Consider the following 15,324-nt stretch of genomic DNA (forward strand, 5'->3'; position numbering starts at 1 on the left):
AAGCAATTTAGGCGTGGGGTTGAAAAAGGATGTCAAATCTAGGTTGTGATTTGAATTGATGTCAATGCCTTGCACTTCCATCCCCCACTTCCAAGCCTCTTCCTCTTCTAGGTCAGGATTGCTCCATCTTCTGGAACAAGCCTTTCAGTCTCAGTGATGTGTATATGTAATGATATAATAATAGAAGTTGAAAAATCCTGGAATTTCTCATCCTGTTTCTTAAAAGACACTAGGGACACCCAGAAATGGATGACTCATGGAACTTAGCAAAAGTGTTAAATAGAAGTGTTTAAAGTGCCAAGCTTAGACAGACCAAGAAAGGAGGGGTATTTTTGTCGTTTGGAACATGGGCTATGCACTATGGTATAACCTGAATTCAAATCCTAACTCTGCTATTTTCCAGTTTTGTGAAAGATGGATAGATTAATCATCTTCTCTGAGCCTCAATTTCTCCACCTGTGATAATACCACCCCACATTTTTGTGAAGATTAAGTTAAAATTTATAAGTTTTTATTTTCAGTGCCTGGCACAATAGTTATTCAAGTATTATTAGTTATTTCTAGTGTGAGATAAAAATTAAACTTAGTCTTGTTTAAGCTTAGAATCAGCATTTTATAAACAGAATCCAGAACCATGTCAACTGTAACTATGAAGCAATTAATACTGATTTCATTTGAATTTGAGTACATCTACATTTCCATGAAGGAAGAGCTGCCCCCTTCAGTACCTTTGCACTGGATTCCAAAGCTGTTTCTGCCCCAATCCTCCCTAGTTCCTCTCTAAAAAAAACTGTTCTGAAAAATCCATGTTTTGTTTTTGTTTGTCTTGTTTTGTTTAAAGACTTTAGTTTTTAAAAGAACTTTCAGGTTCACAGCAAACTTAAGAGGGAGGTACAGAGATTTCCTATATACTTCCTGCCCCTACTCAGGCACAGCTTCTCCCACTATCAGCATCCTCCACCAGAATGGTGCATTTGTTATAAGTGATGAACCCAAATGAACATAATCACCCACAGTCCACAGTTTACATTAACATTCAGAACCCACTTTTAGTGAATAAATAATTATGAAATTCTTATAAAATATTACTGAAACAAATAATGCCAAATAACACCCTTTCGTAGGATGGTTTTTGATCATTTTTGCCCTTTTCACTATAGCATCACAAAATGGAACATGATCTTATAAACTGAGCCTAAGATACATGATCTGAGTAATAAAAGAATTGGACATCAATGTCCATATTTATAGAGGCAAGGACAGGGACAGCAAACATTTTAATAAAGAAAAAAGAAATAAAAATTATTTTGCTAGATTTAGGTTGCTCAATTTCTTAGCAGTCCAATTAATGTTTTACAAATTTTACAAAAGCACTTACCCTAATTTTCAAACACTGTAGCATTAGAAATTATAAATGATCTAGAGTGATGCCTTTGTCATACACCTAAGATTTAGTTTATTAAAAAGCAGACATTGTTGGGGCACCTGGGTGGCTCAGTCAGTTGGGTGTCTGCCTTTGGCTTAGGTCATGAACCCAGGGTCCTGGGATCAAGCCCCGTGTCGGGCTCATTGCTTGGTGGGGAGTCTGTTTCTCCCTCTCCCTCTGCCTCTTCCCCCCCTGCTCATGTTCTGTCTCTGTCTCTCACTTTCTCTGTCAAATAAATAAAATCTTTAAAAAAAAAAAAAAGCAGACATTGTTATGAGGATTTATTGACTTTGATGAGTGTCTTTAAACTTTTTTTAATCCTTTAAAAATTATTTGTGTATATGGACCCATAGAGAATTTGTATCTCCCTTGAAATTATTTGCAAAATGTTCTGTGAAAAATCTGTTTCTGTTTTCTTAGGTAAGGACTTGTGGGTTTCATAAAATTCTTTAGTAGGTGAGTAAACTAGTTTAGAAATACGTTGATCAATTCAATTTAACAAATGTTTATTATCAAACATATATTGGAGTTTGGTGTTCAACATTTTTGAGTAACTACGATGATTTAGGTACAAAGTTTTGTTTTGTACATTAACATACATATTAAGTAAAATATGACCATACCATGTCCTACTTAGCTGATAATATAACATAAAATGGGGAAACGATTGATACTCTTCTTTCCCTGCTGAGGTAAGCTTTAATTTTATATTTTAATAATGAATTGCTACAAAGGATAGAGCTTGATGTGTCATTTGGAGAGGCATCCCAAATTAGGTTGCATATGGTATGTTAACATTTTTTGGCATAATATATAGAAAATGAAAGGAACAAAAAAATATATGTCTTCCTATATACTCAATAAGACATCATCTAGTCGGGGTATATAATTTGGACAATAGAGACTAAAGCCTTTGCACTAAAATTCACAGCATAAGGAAATTAAATATTCTAGACATGAGAAATGTAAAATAAATTAAAGATAAACTGTTGTCCTAAAATATGCCTTTGTGAATTCTGCCATTGGAATTTACCCAGGAGAAAAACTGTAGTCCTTCTTTCGAAGTTACTCAAATCCAATTGATGTCACCATATGCAAGTTTAGTTGACATCCAGCAGCAATTTAATTGGCTATATTCTTTGTTTCTAAAGGGCAATTTTGTGCGTGATATCTAGGTGTTCTCTGTTTGCTATTGCATTGACCTTTAGAGATTCTTAGAAACAGTCTTTGAGGTTTCATTCCATTTTTTTTTTTTCCAGGCTGAAAACAGCTTATTAAATCGTCTCCTCTGAGATAATAACATCACCATTATAGAGAGGTGGATATGGACATACTAAGGCTATGTCAACAATATCCCAAGCATATACAAATATTATTGAATTTAGGTCATGGGCTTTTTAGTTTGTTTGTTTACCTAGTTTAACTTTTCATCGTGTTTTCTTTTCTTATCTCATGAACGTAGGATGATCAATCAGCAGGGCAATATTTTATTGGCAGATAACGTATGAAATAATTGATGTAATGAAATTATCTTTGTAAAGGGTATAGAGATCTCAGGAAATAAAAATTGATGCTTGTTTGGAAGCTACAGTGTTCTAGGTCTTTATCTTATTTTTGACTTAAAAAGATATTCATGATTGGGTGACTATTAAGTCTTATTTAAGAACTCAAATAATTTGGAAAGGCCACACAAGTATTTAGTAGTGCATCTGATTTAATTCAGAATCATGGGATCCAAAGAGAGTACTTTTTTTCCTTTTTTTCTATTAATAATGCTACCTTAGGAAAGTATCATTACTACTGTAATTACTATTATCTGTGAATACTAAACTATACAATCAGATCTCCTTATGACTGAAAACCATGAGTGCATTTTATTTATTAGCCCATTAGTAAACTTTAGGCAAAAATAATTGACTCATGGAGAAACTTCAAAGTCTCTGACCTTCAAGGGGTCATAGATCTCTCCCTGAATTGTCTCAAAAGTAAAAGGCAGTTGACACATGGAGGTGTGTGAAGTCAGTTTGTACTGTTGATATGATGATTAAGAAAACAGGCTTCTGAATCAGAGAAAAAGATTTCAAAGAACTGGATCCCACAGCATCAACTGTGTGGCCTCAAGCTAATCATTTAGCTTCTTCCATCTAAATTTTCTCATTCATAAATTCAAAATAATAATATAAATGTTGGCATTTTGTGAGGATTAAATTTGTTAATATACATAAAGCTTGCACTACAATATGGTGATCACTCAACAATACTAAATATACCAAGCAGAATTCCTTTACTTTAAAAGGACAGAAACCCAACTATCTTAAGACAAAAGTGAATTTGTGACCTCTATAACTAGAGGTCCAAAAAAAAAAAAAGAAGTAGCTTTCAGCATAGATGGATCCAGAGGCTCAAATGATACAATCAGAGTTCCCGTTCTCTCCCAGCTCTGTGTGCTTCTGTTTGGCCTTGTTCTCATGTAGGCCTCTTCTATGATTCCTTCATGCTGCTACTATCAGGCCCGATCTACCAATAGCCTTGCACTTCACATTCCCAGAAAAAAATACATTTTTTTCCTACTCTTTAATGTTTATTTTAAGAAAACTGTAAAAAATATATTTTATGACTAAATAAATAAAACTATACTTTAACATGAATTAAAAATGCACACACCAAATCCCAAATCCAGTAAAATATTTTCTTCTTGAAAGTGAGAGAACAATATACTCTGAAGGGGTAAAAAGGAGATACTAACTTTATCTTAAGTGTTCTTCTTTATTAATAAAATGAAAACAAACAACAGGAGCTAGAATGGAAAATGCTAATACTTGTTAATTCTGAATAATAGATAAAGGGGTGTTTTTGCATTTATTTTCTAATTGCAATTTTGTTTCAAATTTTCATTATTAAAAAAAAGCCCAATGGGAGTTTCAACATGGGTATTTCTAGCCTCATGGGATAGACTCTATACACTGCAGCTGTATTAGTCTTAGTAAACCCATCTAAAATAAAGATGGTCAGTTGCAGAAAACAGAAATCAAATTGATAAGGATAATTGTAACACTGTTGTGGTATGTACCATGTGCCATACAAACCAATAAAAGCATAAATTAGGCATAATTTTATCCTCATTTTAGGTTTCAGGAAACTGAGGCCCAGAAAGGTTAGATAGCTTGCCCAAGATTTTCTATTAGTAAGAGGTAAAAACACGACTTGAATTCAGGCACCTTTGCTCCAGAAGTTTTACACATGACCACGAATGTTATTAGGTGGGAGCAGGGTAGAAATGCAGATATTCTCCCACTTTCTGAAAGACAGAGAAATACCTTATGGGAATCAAAGATGCAGGAAAGAGAAAGTCTTGAGAAGTCCATATGCATCTGCAGAAAGAGACTTATGAAGGTATAAACTTAACCTGTCTTATTACTTGAGCCCATGTGAAGCATATAGTAGGTATTCGATACAAATGTGTATATGTGGATTGAGGCAGACTGCAGATTGTCCTCCCCAAAGAGGATGAAATGGAATATGGTCATACAAAACCTTTTTGAGCTAGATGGATCATGTTGCCCTGTATACGTTCCAGTCCTTACACTAAACTGTATAGCATACAACCAAATTGATTAATGGTGTGAAAGCAGCTGCTATCTATAAATACTTAACTGAATTCAGGACATAGCAGGGCTGCCCCCCTTCCCCAACGACTAGACAACCACTGTGGAACAGTGAGGGGTGAGGCTAAGGCTAAGCACATAGAGTGATAGTAGGCATTAATTCCCACCACCTCTTTCAATTTAATTTTAGTTATCCAGTGAATTTTTTATTTTCAGTAGTGTAGAGAAATAACATATGCCATTTGACTGAATTATGACCTTATACTAAATATGACAGATGGAAAAGCAGAACATTAAAATTATCTGACACTTCTAGAATAAAAATACACTGTTTTCAAATAGAAAATTAGGCTACAGATTAGTCATTCACTTGGATTATAGAGGTGGATTTATTATTTCAAAGCCTTGACAAATCATACAAACTTGTTGAAACTTGTTTTTTCTTCTGTGAAATGACATTGGTAAAACTCATGAATTCCCAGAAGCTATGATTTTAAGTCAGAGTCTTCCATTTGATTGCTACCTTTTTATAGGAAAATAGCTTCCCCCACTCATTCACTCATTCTATTCATTCATTCACCAACTAACAATTTACAGCCCTGCTATGATTAGGAAATTTGCTAAGAAACAAGGATACAGAGAGGAACTATAGAATACTATTAACACTAGACTAATCTCCTTTTTCCACATGCCTCCAGATACTGAATAAGATCAATAGAAAAAGATTATATAATGGTAGAGCTGATTAATCATGAGGAATAAGTCAGGAAATAATGGACTCCTATGTGAAGCATGCACTCAGAGTTAGCCCATCATCTGCTAAATATTATCAGAGAGGAAATTATTGTATTTGTATAGTTGAACAGAAAGTTTGAATAATATTATGATACTCAGAAGATGAGACATAGAGAAGGGAAGAGATATTTAAAGGTATCAGAAGACTGAAAGTTATGCAAGTTACATGGAATGACAAGCAAAATTTAGCTCTAAGCTACATTGATTGCCAAAAGTTTAATGTCTTTTATTCATACTTACTTGAGGTTTTAATATTCTATTACAAGAAATTTCAACAATCAATGTTTTGAGGTCTGTAATGAGTAAATGCAATATTTAATGTTATAGTTTCAACAATCAAAAGTCTTGTAAAACCATAGTAGTAAACGTAAATACAAACTATTTAGGAAATGTACTTTCACTTTTAGTAGAACACTTTAGCACTAAATTCAGCAAGTAGAATCATTAATATTATTGGATATTGGATAAGACTTTAAATTAATCATAAGGATCAACACTACATTTATAAGTTGCTGACTTTTAAATGAGTTAGAGGCCTGGTATGTTAGGTGGAATTAAAACTCAAATTGATTCCATCAATCTCCAATATTGAAAATAAAACCTTATGTTTATGAGACTTAAGGTTGTGAAGCTGCAATATAAATCTTTTATTAAAAGTCTATAAATATACACAATGATGATAAAGTCTGTTTTAACAATCCTCACATTTAATACTATACATATATGCTAAATATAGTCAAGGCTTAATGTATACTTTTTGCTTGCTCTGTGAATATCCCTTGATTTATACCTTCTAGTTTCCTAGGATATTTTTTAACTGTATCTACCCATGTTTCTAAACCCTCATTTTTCTTTCCACTTTTCTTTGCCTATTCATTTCTTTTCTTTTTAAAGATTTTATTTATTTGTCAGAGAGAGAGAGCTCAAGCAGGTGGAGTGGCAGGCAGAAGAAAAAGCAGGCTCCCTGCTGAGCAAGTAGCCCAATTCAAGACTGGATCCCAGGACCCCAGGATCATGACCTGAGCCGAAGGCAAACGCTTAATTGACTGAGCCACCCAGGCATCCCTGCCTATTCATTTTTGGTATCTGTCTTATTTTAGGATTTACTATATTTAAAAATTTACTTCATACTCACTACCTTTTTAAAAAAGCAGGTAATTAAAATTATTTAAAAATAAAAGTGTTGCAATCAATATTTCAGTATGGTTTAGATACTACAAATATTCTACAAATAACGCCGGTACTTAAAAGAGAAAAATTTTCTTCCATAAAATTTTAGTGACCTAGTTCCTCCTGAAGAAAGATAGACAAATAGATAAACTATCTAGCATTCTTTGATAGTTGTTCCTTCAGTGAAATTTTACAGAAAGTACGATGTTGAATTTATTTATTTATTTATTTATTTATTTATTTATTTATTTAGTGCTGACTATTAAGCAACCAACAATATTAAGACTTCTATACCTAGGAAGATAAATTGTCAATACCTGTTTATTCTAGACCTAGACTAGACCTAGGTACACTATTTTAAATAAGAAATGGGAAAAGCTTCAAAATCATCTCAGAGATGATGGCAAATGATTTTTATTTGGACATTATCATGTAAAAAAATGTGACCATTTAATAAGGTGTTTATACTAGCTCAAATAAGCGTCTTAGCTTGACCACAAATTCCATCAGTTTATTCAGAGTCCCTGAAGATGCCATCACAGTTCATATTGTATTTACACTGAGAGTCTCCTACTTGCTCTCTCTTCTTCAGGCAAAACTAAGCACCTACGGTGAACAGCTCAGTCCTTTCTTCTGGCCCCCCACTCTGCTGACCACAACCTGGCTCTACCCCACTTTCTTCTATCCACCTTTGTCCCCAGCTCTTTAAACAGAAAAAAGAGCTGAGCAAACCAGATTTTTAAATTTTCCAGCTGTTAGAATCTAGTCTGTAAAAGTGTAGGAAAGCCCTTTCTGTTCTCTGAGCCTTAGTTTTCTCATCCTTATATTGAGAAGGTAGGTTCTGCTGAGAGGCTTTTCCAAATTCACCATTCTCCAAGGCCATGGTTAATGTCACAGATAGCACCCTGACCCCTGAAATTTTCGTCTGCTGCCCTTTCCACTGCACAGCGATGTCATCCAGCCGAGGCACTTCCTATAGTGTCTCCTGGAGAGATTTTCTAACACGATTTGCAGACAATACACAAGGCATTGTTCTCCCTTGAGTATTGTTTGGTGGGCAAATTTCACTCCATCACACTGGTATTTCTTACGCAGTGCAGAATCAACATGATACTCTGAACTTTAGATGTGAGTATGAACAATCAGAATATACTGCTTTCTAAGAAAAGAAGCACCCTGAGTCTGTGCTTTGTTTGATTCCTTGAGCTTAATGTCCTTCAGAAAAGCTTCCCCTACATCAAAATGCTAACAACAGTTTTCTCTAGGAAGGGAAAAAGAAAAGTCATGGATGACCCTTTTCTTTTATTCTCTATTACATGTACTAGCCTATATTTTAGTCCACACTGACTACATTTCTTTTATAAATATACAAATTTTATTTTCTTAAAGTTAAATTTCCCAATCAGTGAAAAAAAAAAAATGCTTTTTGCAGGAAGGTAGTATTTGTGTTTCAGTATTATCCATAATAATGATACAACTTATTTTTATTTCCCTTCAACAGTTACTATGAAATAGCATTAACAATAGTCATACCTAAAATGTGTTTAGATCTATTAATTGTATCAAAGAATTTTTGCATCTCACCTCTCATTCTATCTTCACAGAATTTCTTCTTGGTGGTTAGATTCATTATTATTATGGATATACTAGAAATTTGAAGAAAAGATAAAAAGAGACCAAAGAGCACTACTACTACGATATAGTCCTACATTAAACAATCAATTCAAAATAAGCAATGATAACACAGTGGTTATATAAAGACAATCAAATGCAACTTAAGTCACTTTAGTTCTATCATTGCTTGTGACTACTTGGAATTTCTATTTCTGTTGAAATTCTTTGAATGGTAAAGACGTTACAAGTGTCTGAAACCTATTACAAAGAAATAAACACAGAGAGTACTAAAATTTCTGGAAGATATTTGAAACTGGGATTTGTTGTGAATTTCTGCCAGACTCTCATTCTCTCTCTCTCTTTCACTCTCTCTGAATATTATATATGAAACATATAGTTTTATATATAAATGCATAGTATATGATATATGTAAATGCATAAGTATATATGTAAACAAAACTTCAAAAATGAATAAAAAGTATTTTCTTATCAACTATAAGCAAAGGCAGATTGATATTATCTAGTGATACTGGCTACTGATCATGAATATTAGAGAAGATCAATTTTGATGTACTCACTGACAAATTTGCAGAAGTCAGGGCCTAAAAACAGACAATGTAATTTATTATTATGCTAGTAATATGTAGGTGTAAGTTTTTTCCTTTTTTAAAAAATACTAATTTCTGGGGTACCTGGGTGGCTCAATCTGCCTTTGGCTCAGGTCATGATCCCAGGTTCCTGGGATGAAGCCAGCATTTGGCTTCCTACTCAGCGGGGAGTCTGCTTCTCCCACTCCCTCTGCGCCTACCCCTTCCCAGCTTGTGCTCACACACGCGCTCTCTCTCTCTCAAATAAATAAAATCTTTAAAAAAATAAAATAAAATAAAAATAAAAAATATTAATTTAAAAGTACAATTCAATTTTCCCTTTATAATATTTCATTTGTTTACATTGTGGAATTATATTACATATTAATATTTCAATAAAAGGAAATTTTCACTATATTTCTTTTCTGTCCATTATCATTATTTACTTTATTACATGGTTACCCCTAAAAATAAATGTGTTAAAAAGTTATCTACCTTGGATCTTAAATATACCAGGTACAGTGCCACAACAGATGTTTTCTGAATAACATATCTTGATATTTTTGGTGTTAGCACTCAGAGGGAAATACTGTGCTCAATAAGGAAGAACAAACAACCATCAGGGAAATATCTGCAAACTGCAGTGCCAGGTCATTGCTTAATCTACTCAGCATCTTGAGGAAGTTGCAGTTCTATCTCTTGGTCCCTGATCTAAATCCAATATAATGGATTTCAATGTGTTTTAAAGTCAAATAAGTAACCTTTCTCCGTCTTATTTCAATATCATGCCCTATGTGATGTCTTATCTTCATTAAATCATTCTGTTTTTCTAATTGCCTGAATAACTCAATCCTGTGTTAATGCCAATGTGAAGAGTCCTGTGTTTCCCTCTTATTCTATTTTTGGGGTATCCAGGCACCTTTTTCCAAGTTAATATAATTTCTAAATTAGCCATGTGTACCCCTGTATCAGATTATATGGAAATTAAAGATCAACTGGCAGCTAACACCCACATTTGAGAGAAAAATAATATTAAATAAATGAACTGTACTTCTGAATAACACTTCCATCTTAACAATACTTTAAAAAAAAAATAAGTTCTGCTTCTTATCTGAAGAATTCATTTGTTAAATCCCTTCCTGGTATTAAATAGCTAAAAGCAAACAGAAAAACACAAACAATTGTCAGTGACTAAAGATTTATCTGGATATAACACAGATTATTTTAGTTAAACTAACACCTGACGCTTTGAAAGTGTCAATCTTAAAGTTTTCAATTACCTAGACTAATGATAGGGTCAGCCATCAGACTAATCCAAATAGACAAATCTTATCAATTTAATTTATATGGGGCTCAGGTCAGTTAAGCAGCCGACTCTTGATTTCAGCTCAGATCATGATGATCTCAGGGTCCTGGGATAGTCCCACATCAGAATCTGTACTCAATGGGGAGTCTGCTTGAGAATTCGCTCTCTCCCTCCCTCACTCTGCCCCTCCCCCTGCTTGTGCTCTCTCTCTAAAATAAATAAATCTTTTAAAAATGAATAAATAAGTACAATTTATATGGTCAACATACAGTTTTGAAAGTATGTTTTAAAATAAATAAATTTCATAGTCTATATATTTGCTTTATATTTAATAAAGAGGACAATTATGGAATCCAGTAATAAATAGCTCATCAAAATATAGAAATTTTCCTTGAGCCTAGAACAACAAATGATCACATCATCAGAATCTATCTGAGCACAAAGCTCAGTTCAGAAAGTTTTTATAGATCAAAACCCAGCCTCCTTTCAAAAAGTTTTAGGGGACTCTCTTAGTCAGCTTTGGATTCTACAATAAAATACCAGAGACTGGGTGGCTTAAACAAGAGACATTTATTTCTCATAGTTCTGGAGTCTGGAAGTCCAAAATCTAGGTGCTAACAGATATGATTCCTGGTAAGGGAAAACTTCTGGGCTTACAGATGTCACCTTCTCCCTGTGTGCTAACATGGTGAAGAGAGTGAGAGAGAGGGGCTCTCTTCCTTTCCTTATAAAGAAACTAATCCCATCATGGGAGCTCCGTCTTCATTTTCTCATTATTGGCCCTCATAAACCTTCCAAATTCTCCATCCAAATACCACCAGATAGGGAATTAGGACTTCAACATACAAATTTTGGGAGGATGCAAACATAAAGTCCATAACTGGGTATTTTGAAATCCAGAAGCAATCTGGTTTGATTTATCTATATCTATTTTCCCCTAAAAATTAAACTGGATGCACAGAATCCAGTGAAAGATAAAGGAGATTTATTTCAATGACACAGTTATGTTTCCACAACAGACATTAGATTCACCTCACTCTGGTATGTAACAGTTTCCTGGGAGCTGCCTCTGCTCTGAAAACAAAAGGTATAATTACACATATACAATTATAATAGTTACACATTCATCACTTACCTCTTCTAAGCTCATCCCTGCTATTCCTAGATGAATCATGGAAGTTCTTATGTGTGAAGAAACTTGCTCAAAGTCAAGGGCAAGACCATAGCAACCCCCCAGATAGATAACTGATCTCTAGTACTGTTTTATTGCCTCAAACTTCTGATACTCACTCCAAACCAAGGAGGCTAGCCAAGTTCGCTCCTACAGAACTTCTGCCCCTGAGCCAACAACACTCCTCTGTATACATCTGCTTTGCCTGTACTAGAGAATGAGTTTCCAGATTTAGATAAATGCATGTAGGAGCTGGCTTCTGCTTAATGCAACAGATCATGTGCTACAGCTTTTTCATTTTGAGGATATTGTTGACACATCATCGATTACATAAAGTATGTTGCTATAGATTCTCTCACTTATCTGAATTTTCCTCCCAGTGATTTCTTAAACAATTATATCCCAAGGCTAAGAGATACCCTAAGGGAGAGGGAGAAACAAAAAAGGAAGGAAGGAAGGAAGGAAAGAAGGAAGGAAGGGAGGGAGAACAGAAAGACAGACAGAAAGAAAGGTGGACAGACAGTTTCTCTTCTGCTGTCCAGCTGGCTGCTCCCTTGCAGGTCTATTCAATAAACTTATTATCGCCTTCAAAAAAAAAAAAAAAAAGAAGGGGAAGGAAGGAAGGGAGGGAAGGAGGAGAGAGAAAGAAGAAAGAAAGAAAGAAAGAAAAAGAAAGGAAGAAAGAAAGAGAAAGAAAGGAAGGAAGGAAGAAGAAAAGAAAAGAAAAGGAAGAAGCTAATAACTACTAGCAAAGAAACATTAGTTTCCTAAAGTTAGAAGACATTTTTCAATAGATTTTAGTCCATTTAACTTCCCAAGAACTCTGCAAGGGAGGTATTATTCCCACATTACAAATAAGGAAACTAAAGGTCAGAGATACAGAACAACTTGTCCATGGTCAGATAGTCAAAAAAACGGTCTGGACTCAGTTAATATGAAAAGCCATTATCAATCCTTATATGACATTAACTCAAAAGTATCCCTTTTCATTTTGAGTATATGTGAAGGCCAACCCCAATGGATGTTGAGACCTGTAGGTAACAGAGCACTGACCAGATCAACACTCATCTGGGAGCTGCCTCAGCCCCACCACCTTCCCACTGCAGCCCCTGAGTAAGGGAATGGTTAAGGTTGCAACTTTTGAGATCAGAAATGTTGATTAGCTCTGCACTCCACATCACCTAGCTTCCCACTTTCCTAAAGGCCATTTAGTTCTGGCAATAAACCTCACTGTCAGCAAGATGCAATACCTGTTCTCTCTCATATTTTGCCTGAGCAGCACACTGGCCAGTACTGGGTACCCAAGCAAAGCAGTCACATAGGGCTCCATGCCCAGAGGATCCTGCATTTGGGTTTAATGCTCTGCAGTTACTGTCTTGAAATTCTTAGTAAGTTAACTTTGAATTTGTGTTTTGAAAATGAATTCCAATAGGACAATGGAGAATGCTCTCAGGACTTGGAGACTTGGCTCAAGGGCATGCCTTCCCTGGCAGCCTACCTACCTTCTACCTACCTCCCTTGACATGGATTTCCCAGTGCCTGCTTCTCTGTTACCTGACATTTTAGGTCCCATTCAAACTGCCCTTCTCCATGCCACCCAGCAACCACTGTTGCTCTGCACCCCTGGCATGGGTCTGGGCATGGGTATAGGGAGAATCAAGGTTAGATATGTGAGCCTAGCAGGGTCTCAGGCTGGGACATGGCAGCATCCTTCGCTGCCTTCAGCTGACCACACAGTTTAAAGGATGACCCTCGGCCCATCCCTCAGCCAGGTGTACATTCCAGGGCAAAAGCTGCAATCACCTGTCCGTGGCCCATTCCCATGGGTAAGGGGTCAGCAGACACATGGGAAGAGGAGATGCCTGGATCTACTTCTCACTCTGACTGGGAATGGCTGGTTGGGAGGGGGGATCTGCCAGCTGGTGGGTCACACATACAAGCTGATTTGCAGGGTGGAGCCTGGGAGCCTATGAAGGTCTGCACGTGCCCCAGGAGTATCACTTGCCTGAAGGAGTGTGACATTAAAAGCAAATAAAACATACCATGACAGGTTGAGAAAGAGTCCCCAGAAGAAAGGAAAAATTTTATATTTTTGAACAAAGATCAGTTCTCACATTTTCATTTTGCACTGGGCACTGTAAATTATGTAGCCAGCTCTGACACTGGCATAAAGGGATTGGACTTCTCTGACTACAAAGCAAATCAGTGAGCATATGTGAGCCTGTTTGGTATCTTCTGCTTCTTGCTGAAATCCTGAGAAAATATCTGACTCTTCGGTAGCCTTATAGCACATTTGCTTTTTCAACTATATAACAAATGGGTTTTGTATATTAAAAAATTATCTCCCATATTATACTTCGGGTTCTTAAAAGAAAATAGCTACACTTTTTTTTTAATTTTATTTTATTATGTCATCTTAATCACCATACATTACATCATTAGTTTTTGATGTAGTGTTCCATGATTCATTGTTTGCGTATAATGTCCAGTGCTCCATTCAATATGTGCCCTTTTTAATACACACAACCAGGCTAAACAACCGCCCACCCCCTCCTCTCTAGAACCCTCAGTTTGTTTCTCAGAGTCCATAGTCTCTCATGGTGTGCCATCCCCTCTGACCTCCCCCCCTTCATTTTTCCCTTCCTACTATCTTCTCTCTCTCTCTTTTTTTTTTTTAACATATAATGCATTATTTGTTTCAGAGGTACAGGTCTGTGATTCATCAGTCTTACAAAATTCACAGTGCTCACCATAGCATATACTCTCCCAAATGTCTATCACCCAGCCACCCCATCCTTCCCACCCCCCACCACTCCAGCAACCCTCAGTTTGTTTCCTCAGATTAAGAAATCCTCATATCAGTGAATCATATGATACATGTCTTTCTCTGATTGACTTATTTCCCTTAGCATAATACCCTCTAGTTCCATCCACATCGTTGCAAATGGCAGGATTTCGTTTTTTTGATGGCTCCATAATATACCATTGTATATATATACCGCATCTTCTTTATCCATTCATCTGTCAATGGACATCTTGGCTCTTTCCACAGTTTGGCTATTGTGGATATTGCTGCTATAAACATTGGGGTGCAGGTATCCATTCAGATCCCTACATTTGTATCTTTGGGGTAAAAACCCAGGAGTGCAATTGCTGGGTCATATGGTAGCTCTATTTTCAACTTTTTGAGGAACCTCCATACTGTTTTCCAGAGTGGCTGCACCAGCTTGCATTCCCACAAACAGTGTAGGAGGGTTCCCCTTTCTCCGCATCCCCGCCAACATCTGTCGTTTCCTGACTTGTTAATTTTAGCCATTCTGACTGGTGTGAGGTGGTATCTCATTGAGGTTTTGATGTGGATTTCCCTGATGCCGAGCGATGTTGAGCACTTTTTCATGTGTCTGTTGGCCATCTGGATTTCTCCTTTGGAAAAATGTCTGCTCATGTCTTCTGCCCATTTCTTGATTGGATCATTTGTCCTTTGGGTGTTGAGTTTGATAAGTTCTTTATAAATTTTGGATACTAGCCCTTTATCTGATATGTCATTTGCAAATATCTTCTCCCATTCTGTCGGTTCTCTTTTGGTTTTGTTGACTGTTAACCTTTGCTGTGCAAAAGCTTTTTATCTTCATGAAGTCCCAGTAATTCAT

At 35.9% G+C, this 15,324-nt stretch overlaps 1 protein-coding gene across 2 annotated transcripts in view; it reads right to left on the bottom strand.

Moving 5' to 3' along the window:
* Nucleotides 1-15,324, bottom strand: part of TENM4 (teneurin transmembrane protein 4) — a 2,958,785-nt gene that overhangs the window by 2,907,023 nt on the left and 36,438 nt on the right. The window lies entirely within an intron of this gene.

The sequence above is a fragment of the Halichoerus grypus genome, chromosome 11, assembly GCF_964656455.1.
Source record: "Halichoerus grypus chromosome 11, mHalGry1.hap1.1, whole genome shotgun sequence".
NCBI classification, from domain to species: domain Eukaryota; kingdom Metazoa; phylum Chordata; class Mammalia; order Carnivora; family Phocidae; genus Halichoerus; species Halichoerus grypus.